Source organism: Penaeus japonicus, unplaced genomic scaffold, assembly GCF_977035675.1.
Source record: "Penaeus japonicus unplaced genomic scaffold, GWHDUDI00000001_assembly GWHDUDI00000004, whole genome shotgun sequence".
NCBI classification, from domain to species: Eukaryota; Metazoa; Arthropoda; class Malacostraca; order Decapoda; family Penaeidae; genus Penaeus; species Penaeus japonicus.
Window position 1 is genome coordinate 9,874,004 of NW_028234406.1, and position 7,500 is coordinate 9,881,503.

General features: G+C 32.7%; 1 long non-coding RNA gene across 1 annotated transcript; it reads right to left on the bottom strand.

Moving 5' to 3' along the window:
• Nucleotides 1-4,341: 4,341 nt before the first annotated feature.
• Nucleotides 4,342-5,750, bottom strand: LOC147471912 (uncharacterized). The gene is made up of 3 exons (XR_015190894.1): nt 5,612-5,750; nt 5,333-5,502; nt 4,342-5,165 (listed from the first exon to the last, which is right to left on the bottom strand). It is a non-coding gene; the product is annotated as an uncharacterized LOC147471912 (long non-coding RNA).
• Nucleotides 5,751-7,500: the final 1,750 nt, after the last annotated feature.

Sequence of the window (7,500 nt, forward strand, 5' to 3'; positions counted from 1 at the left end):
AACAAATATTGCGAATTATAGTTTCAGCGTATGATGGATTTCAATAACTAGTCTCTGTCTTTGATTGGAAATAAAGGCTTTACGCTATTTGCAAGAATTATAATAATAAAAGAATTATAATTTTAGCCAACTATAATCCGGTTAAATCAATGAAGTAAAAAAGTAAACATGATCTGTTCTCTCTAGAACTTGAGCTAAAACACTCACAAAGTACGTTAGAAAAGAATTACGCTCTTACTGGATTTATTAGAAAACTATGAAAATATGTAAAACGTAAATCTTATTCAAAATGCAGTTTGAAAATAGCCCTATTTCGCCTAAATAGAGGATATAAGATTTTAGCCTTTGCCAAAGCATCAACAAGTGCGGAGGGCGGGACGAACGTAAGATTACTAAATGAACGCAATGGTGTGAGTTTTTATTTTAAATTGATTCACACTTTAAAGGCTGATTCCTGTCACCTTCAACCTCTCCTAAAATAGCAAAGAGGTAATCAGACATTCCAGGAAACGCAACAATCGGCCCTTTCCAGTAGAATTAAGCGATCGACAAGAATTGTTTACTCTTAATTACGTCGTTTTAAAGTTTTTTGAACTCCTGTAGCCCAGCACTTCCTCCCATGCCTGTTTTAGCAGAGCCAAAATTATCATGATTAATTCTATAGGTAATATTCGACGAGAACATTAGAATCTTGTTTTCAATCAAATTGCACGTGACTGGGAAACGAATTTAAAGGCATGAAGTGCTAGAATTAAAGATTTCTGTAGAACTGATGCTGATGTAAATAAAATTTGACACTGCTTGCTGATCGCTTAACCCGATCTTGAAGAAATTGTAGTGTTTCTTGGGATGTCTGATAAGGTATCAGCTGTATTAGGAGAGGATAAAGGTGGTGATGAGTGAAATTTGAAGCCACAATTATCACAGCATTGCTCTCATTTAGTGGACCTACGTTAGCCCGACCTCCGTGCCTGTTGATGCTTTGGCAAAGGCTAACAATCCTCCACCTTTGTTCAATTTGGTGAAATGGAACTTTTCTTTATTAGGATTTACATTTTACATCTCTTTATTGTTGTTTCTTGAATTGGTCGCAGCAGGTGGCTCACAGTTTCGCTTCAGTAGCGACCAAAAGTATTTCTTGCAAAGTATTTCTTGGATCGAGCCCCTGATTTATACAGGTCGAAATATAGATACAGAATTCGTTGCCTTGAGATCAGATCAAATTGCAACTGGATTTTCTATTAGAGAAAAGATGTCTAGGCGACTAATCTTGTAAACATGTAAGATCTGTAAATAATATCTTGCAAGAAATATAACTTTCCTCCGGTATCCTTTGTATCATGTTGTGTCACAAATGTAAACGGTAATTGACAAGGATTCAGGCAGATTTTAGATGCTTAAAATATCTAAATATCACATCAAAACTCTAATACTACAACATATATTTATGTAACATTTATGTGTGTGTGTATATGTATGTATGTATGTATGTATATATATATATATATATATATATATATATATATATATATATATATATATATATATGTGTGTGTGTGTGTGTGTGTGTATGTATGTATATATATATATATATATATATATATATATATATATATATATATATATATATATATATATGTGTGTGTGTGTGTGTGTGTGTGTATGTGTATGTATATATATATATATATATATATATATATATATATATATATATGTGTGTGTGTATATGTATATATATATATATATATATATATATATATATATATATATATATATATATGTATAATGTATGTGTATATAATTTCATACAGACACAGACACAGACACAGACACACACACACACACACACACACACACATATTGTCCAGGTCAAAGATAGTATACGAAAGATATACGATACGATACGATACAAGAAAGTGGAGAATATAGATTCTCGAAAGAAGAAGAGCGGAAGAAGAACTAAGATGGCAGCTAGCTACCTAAAATGAAATACTAGGAGAAGATAATAAAAGGTGGGGGGCGTAACCCCTTGCTGGTCATCGGTTGTTCGTCTTTGTTATTTTGGCTTTTTGGCCCGATTCGTAGTGTCTATAGTGGTTGGCAAGACCCGCCGTGGTGGGGGGTGGGGGACCGTTAGGGTGTGACATTCTAGCGCAGGTTGTTTATAAATAGTATTTGCCTTTTTGTACATAGTTTCCTATGTATATAAGTAGAATAAGAGTTTTTAAATGCCCTTGTTTACCATCACCTTTTTTATTTTTTATTTTTTTTTTTTTTTATTTTTTTTTTTTTTGCACTTCCGCACATATGGGCATATGTATACCGTCGTAGTTATGTATGTACACTTGTACATATGTGCACATGTATCTTGGACATATTACATATGTGTTATTCTCTATGTATTGGCATTTTTAAATAATAATTGACGTTTCACACCTTCACCTTTTTTTTTTTTTTTTTTTTTTTTTTTTTTTTTTTACATATACACACACATATATATACATATATGCATATGTTCTTGTCCAATCCGCCTTACTTTTTTTTTTTTTTTTTCGTATATCTGAATATATACATCGCTGTATATACTCATGTATACTTACAAATGCTATTGTTTATACGTTCAAGCGTTCGTCTCATTCGATTTCAGAGTTTTTTGTTATATTTTGTTATGTTTCACCTGTTAGGATTGCCACTTATAAATGCTTAATGTGTGCCAGCCAAGCATCAAGCAGCTTCCCCATCTTTGCTACTGGCAATTAGCAAAGACGCGGTTGCGGCTTTTTTAAACAGAGTCATCCCCCCCCCTTCTTCTCGCCTGAACTCCCTTAGGAGAGAAGATGAGGCTGGAATGGCTCTCTTCTTGCTTGGTTCGGTGTTACCGGTTCGTTCTTGAGTAGATAGGGTTCGGAGGATTTTGTCTGGCTCTTATGAGACTTCTGGGCCACCAGTAGTGCTCACCCTCAGTGTTGTTGCTGGACTGTTGTATTTGTTCATAATTTACGTCTTCTATGTGTTCAAGACGATCCCACGTTTTTGTGGCCAACCTGTGAATTCTGGTGTTCATAGGTTCCAGGTTAAGTGTGTGATGTAATTCTCTTATTGGTGGACGGGGGTTTGGCCACCTTGTTCCGTTGATCCAGAGTATGGCTTTATTCTGTACTGCTTGTATTTTGTACAAGGAAGATGGTGATACAGTGTTGAGGGGAACTGGAGGGTATTCAAGCACTGGCCTGACCAGTGTTTTATAGAGCTGTAGCTTGATCTTATTAGGACAGCTCGAAAATCTTTTCAGTTTTGTCAGGGTGTTCTCAGCCATTCTTGTTCTCTCTTTTACATGGGCTAGTATGCCTGTGTTTGTAATCTTTAAGCCTACGAAAGATAGGTAAGACCGTATGGAATTAATAGAATTAATAGAAATCGGCGTTCGTATATTGTTGCCAGATGCCACCAGAATAACGCCATCTATTGGCGTAGTCCAGTGGTATACGTGACGTCATTAGAGCAGTTATGACGTCATGAGCTCTTCTGTCAGCACTTCCCGTAGTCCAATGGTAAATGTTGTCATTACAGCAGCAATGATATCATGTGTTCGTGTTAAAATTATGTATTCTTCGTACGTATTATGGATATAAACATCAGGTTTATGATGGGTATTTTTTTATCAATATATGTGAACTTTTATATGCAATATTCCTTTAGGGAATTTTTCCAAACCATAAAATCAATATTCTTGGTGTGTTAATAACAGTGATTAGATCTTCTAAATCATATTGAGAGAGAGAGGGAGAGAGGAGGGGGGGGGGGGGTAGATAGATAGATAGAGGGAGAGAGAGAGAGATTATATTCATTTAATATTACCAGTGTTTTATCTTCCTAAATGAGACACTGAATCTCCAAAACTATTATAATAATACCTTTGTATCAATTTGGATAGTAAAATTCAAAGGTATGGATTTTCTTTATTATAATGAAAAGATTATACATATTATTAACAAATATGAGTGACATGCACGGGGCATAAAAAACGCATGCAAAAACAGTAACAATTATACTTGAACAAAAGTAATTTTTAATCATGCACATGCAACAACAACAACAACGAAAACAATAAGAAAACAATAAATAATGAAATAGGAGCATGCAGTCCAATGAAACATAACATTAGAGAGAAAATAATCAGACAACAAAATAATAATTCAGCACAAAAGATGCAAACACAGTAGCCAAGGTATTTAAATGAAAACGAGAAACAAACATTATGCTACATTTCATGTAAACATAAACCTGAAACTGCAAACAAAAAGCATAAAATGACATGCTAATTTTGTAATGGCAAGCACAAACACACACAAAGAAAAACCTAGCTCACACAAAAACAGAAACAAAAAATGTTTTGTAGTTACTTATTATTCAAATCATATATAATCAATACTATTAGCAAAATAATAATTACTAAAGTTCTGAACATTTTTGTCACAGTATAATTAACAGTAATTCTTAAGAGTAACTCAAATTCCCGAAATTCAGCTAATAATAATAATAATAATAATAATAAAAAAAGAGTAGAAACAGCTATTTACTCAATCCCTACAAACAAGATTTTTTTTTTCCGCAGAGATTCAGGTTGAAACCAATAAACCTACCACCAACAACATATACTATATGACTGTGAACTTAAAGTTTATATCTTTATGTAATATTTTACTTTCAATCCTGTACATTTCTATGCCAATATTTATTTTGAAAAAAAGACATGGACTTTTTTGTATCATGATCAAAAGGAAAAATTGCACACAGTGGTATGCATTATATTATGCAGACATGAATGAAACAAATAAAATATGTAATTAGTATTTGGCACCAATATGTGTGTTAAGGACTAGAAACATGTTGGGGCAGAGCCTCTCAGATCCCTCTTCTAAATTTTAAACAGAACTTGGGGATTTGGTAGCAAATGAACAGATACAAATACTTGAGACTAATTAATATTAAACACCTGTGGATGTATTATGCAAAATCAATAACATTTATCAGTTACTATTATAGTGCAAATTATATCATCATTTTATTTATAATGTCACATAAAAGCAATAAAATTACTATACCATCTAATTTGTCCTTATTAGCAATTGCAGACTGGCCAGCCTCTCCCAATGAACCAATTCCTGAGGCCAAATACATTATAAAATTGCAACTCTTTATGTTTATAACATTGTACTTAAAAATCACATAAACTACATTTCTCATATCTAAAAATGCATTAAAATATAATTCACAAGTTAATCCTACCGATACATTAAAATAAATATATATATTTTTTTATTTGTCTTACCTTCTAAATTTTGGTCAGGGCAAGCAGTGCTTAATAGTTTAGCTGATGAGGTGTTGCAATATTGAGAGGCAGAGAAATGGTGACTGCACACGCGGAAGCTTCTATTCAGCTGAATGTGGCTTTTTTCGTGGAGGCTTGGGATATGCAATATATTTAGCCATAACAGACACCTGAAATGTGCCACACGGGAACTGTAGCTTCAGCGGTTAAAATTTCGTCAAGTTAATTTAATACAATATCTCAGTTGTCCACACTTTACAACATAACTAAGTAAAATACCTTTCTTTGTCTTTTGGAAATCTACGAAAATGATGTGAAGTATGTGTATCTTATCGCCTTTTGCATACAACACATGGATATGACTTCCCAACCATTATGATATGCGCGCTCTGAAGTTCGTCTGCTGTGCTGTCACGTTTTTTGTGAGAATGTAAATATATGACGTCATGACGTTATGACGTCATGGACTACTCAGAGGTCCCAGTTAGTATTATTACAGTTTTTGTCTTGGACTTACCCGTCTTACTTAATAGTCTTTGGTCCAGGTGTTTGTTTTCATGTGTAAATGAAACATAAATAAAGGAATTGGAACAACCGCCAACTAAGCGATTCCTGGCAACTGTAAGGTATTGCGTAACTGTCAATCGGTGAGTAATCCCGCTATTTTAAGAAAGAAAATGAGTAGTCGGCACGTAAGTGATCGCCGGAGGCGGGAGAACAAATCTTTTTAAAAAAGTCGTACATAATGAATAATATGTACATAATGTGTAAGTACTCGGAAAAACAACAAAGAGATTGAATATTAAACATATTTCAACTGGAGTTAATCAGAAATGAATAATTTTAAATGTGAACTAACTAATAAATTGTCAGATATTATCGAGAATGTAGAACAAAAACTGTATACGTAAAACATTACCATATTTCAATATTAATCCTGATGGTTATACCAATCTTTGATAAGAACTTTATAAGAACATATATATATGTATATACATATATATATATATATATATATATATATATATATATATATATAAACATACATACATATATATATATATATATATATATATATATATATATATGTATACATATATATATATATATATATATATATACATAATATATATATATATATATATATATATATATATATAAGTATATATATATATATATATTTATATGTATACACACACACACACACACACACACACACACACACACACACACATATATATATATATATATATATATATATATATATATATATATATATATATATAATATATGTGTGTATATGAGGATGACTGGCGGGTTGTCGGTCGTAAGAAAAAGCCAAAGCAGAAACCAAAACAAGTTACGAAGAAAGATCCAGGAAAGAAAGATGAGGCATTTAGAGTAAACAGTGTTCATATACAATGCAGAAGAAAAAGAAAAATCCTGAAAAGGGAAAGGAAAATGATGTGGAAACAATAAATTATATTATGATTAGTTTACAAGTTAATAGAACCATTTAAGTTGAGACTGCATACAGAGAAGGCAAGTATTTGTTTGAGGCTCTGAAGCCAAGGCCAATAAAACTAGAAAATGAAAAACAAAAATGGCAATAGGGAAAAATACGAAACTGAAGGAAATTGAAAAAACAAAAGGAGTATGGATAACCCCGGATCATAAATAAGACAAAAGAAAATGGAGCAAAAAAAAAGATGAGCTGAAAGAAAACGGAAAAAGACGGAGATAGAAAACACTGGTACATCAGCAGTGACACTCGAGGAAGCTCAGTCATAAGAAGCGTTCTTGTTCATACAAGAGCAAGCAAGGAAACAGCCAACCCTGCTGCAAACATCAGCAAATATTCAGTTATAGCTCTCACAGAAGCACACTTAGATGAAGACATTAGAAATGAAGAAATTAAAATCAACAACTATGAACTAATAAAGGAAAGACAGAAGTAATAGAAGTAGAGGAGGAGTAGCTTTTTATATTAGAAAATAATAAGCAGCAAAAACAGATCCTGTGATGCAGTATTCTAATAACACTGGAATTACTTAGGGTATTGACTAGAATTGCACACCGTTATATACAGGCCCCCTTGCACGACAGTAGTTTCTTTCAATGAAGCTTTAAACACCTTTAGTCATTATATCATAAGTACACGGGAAATC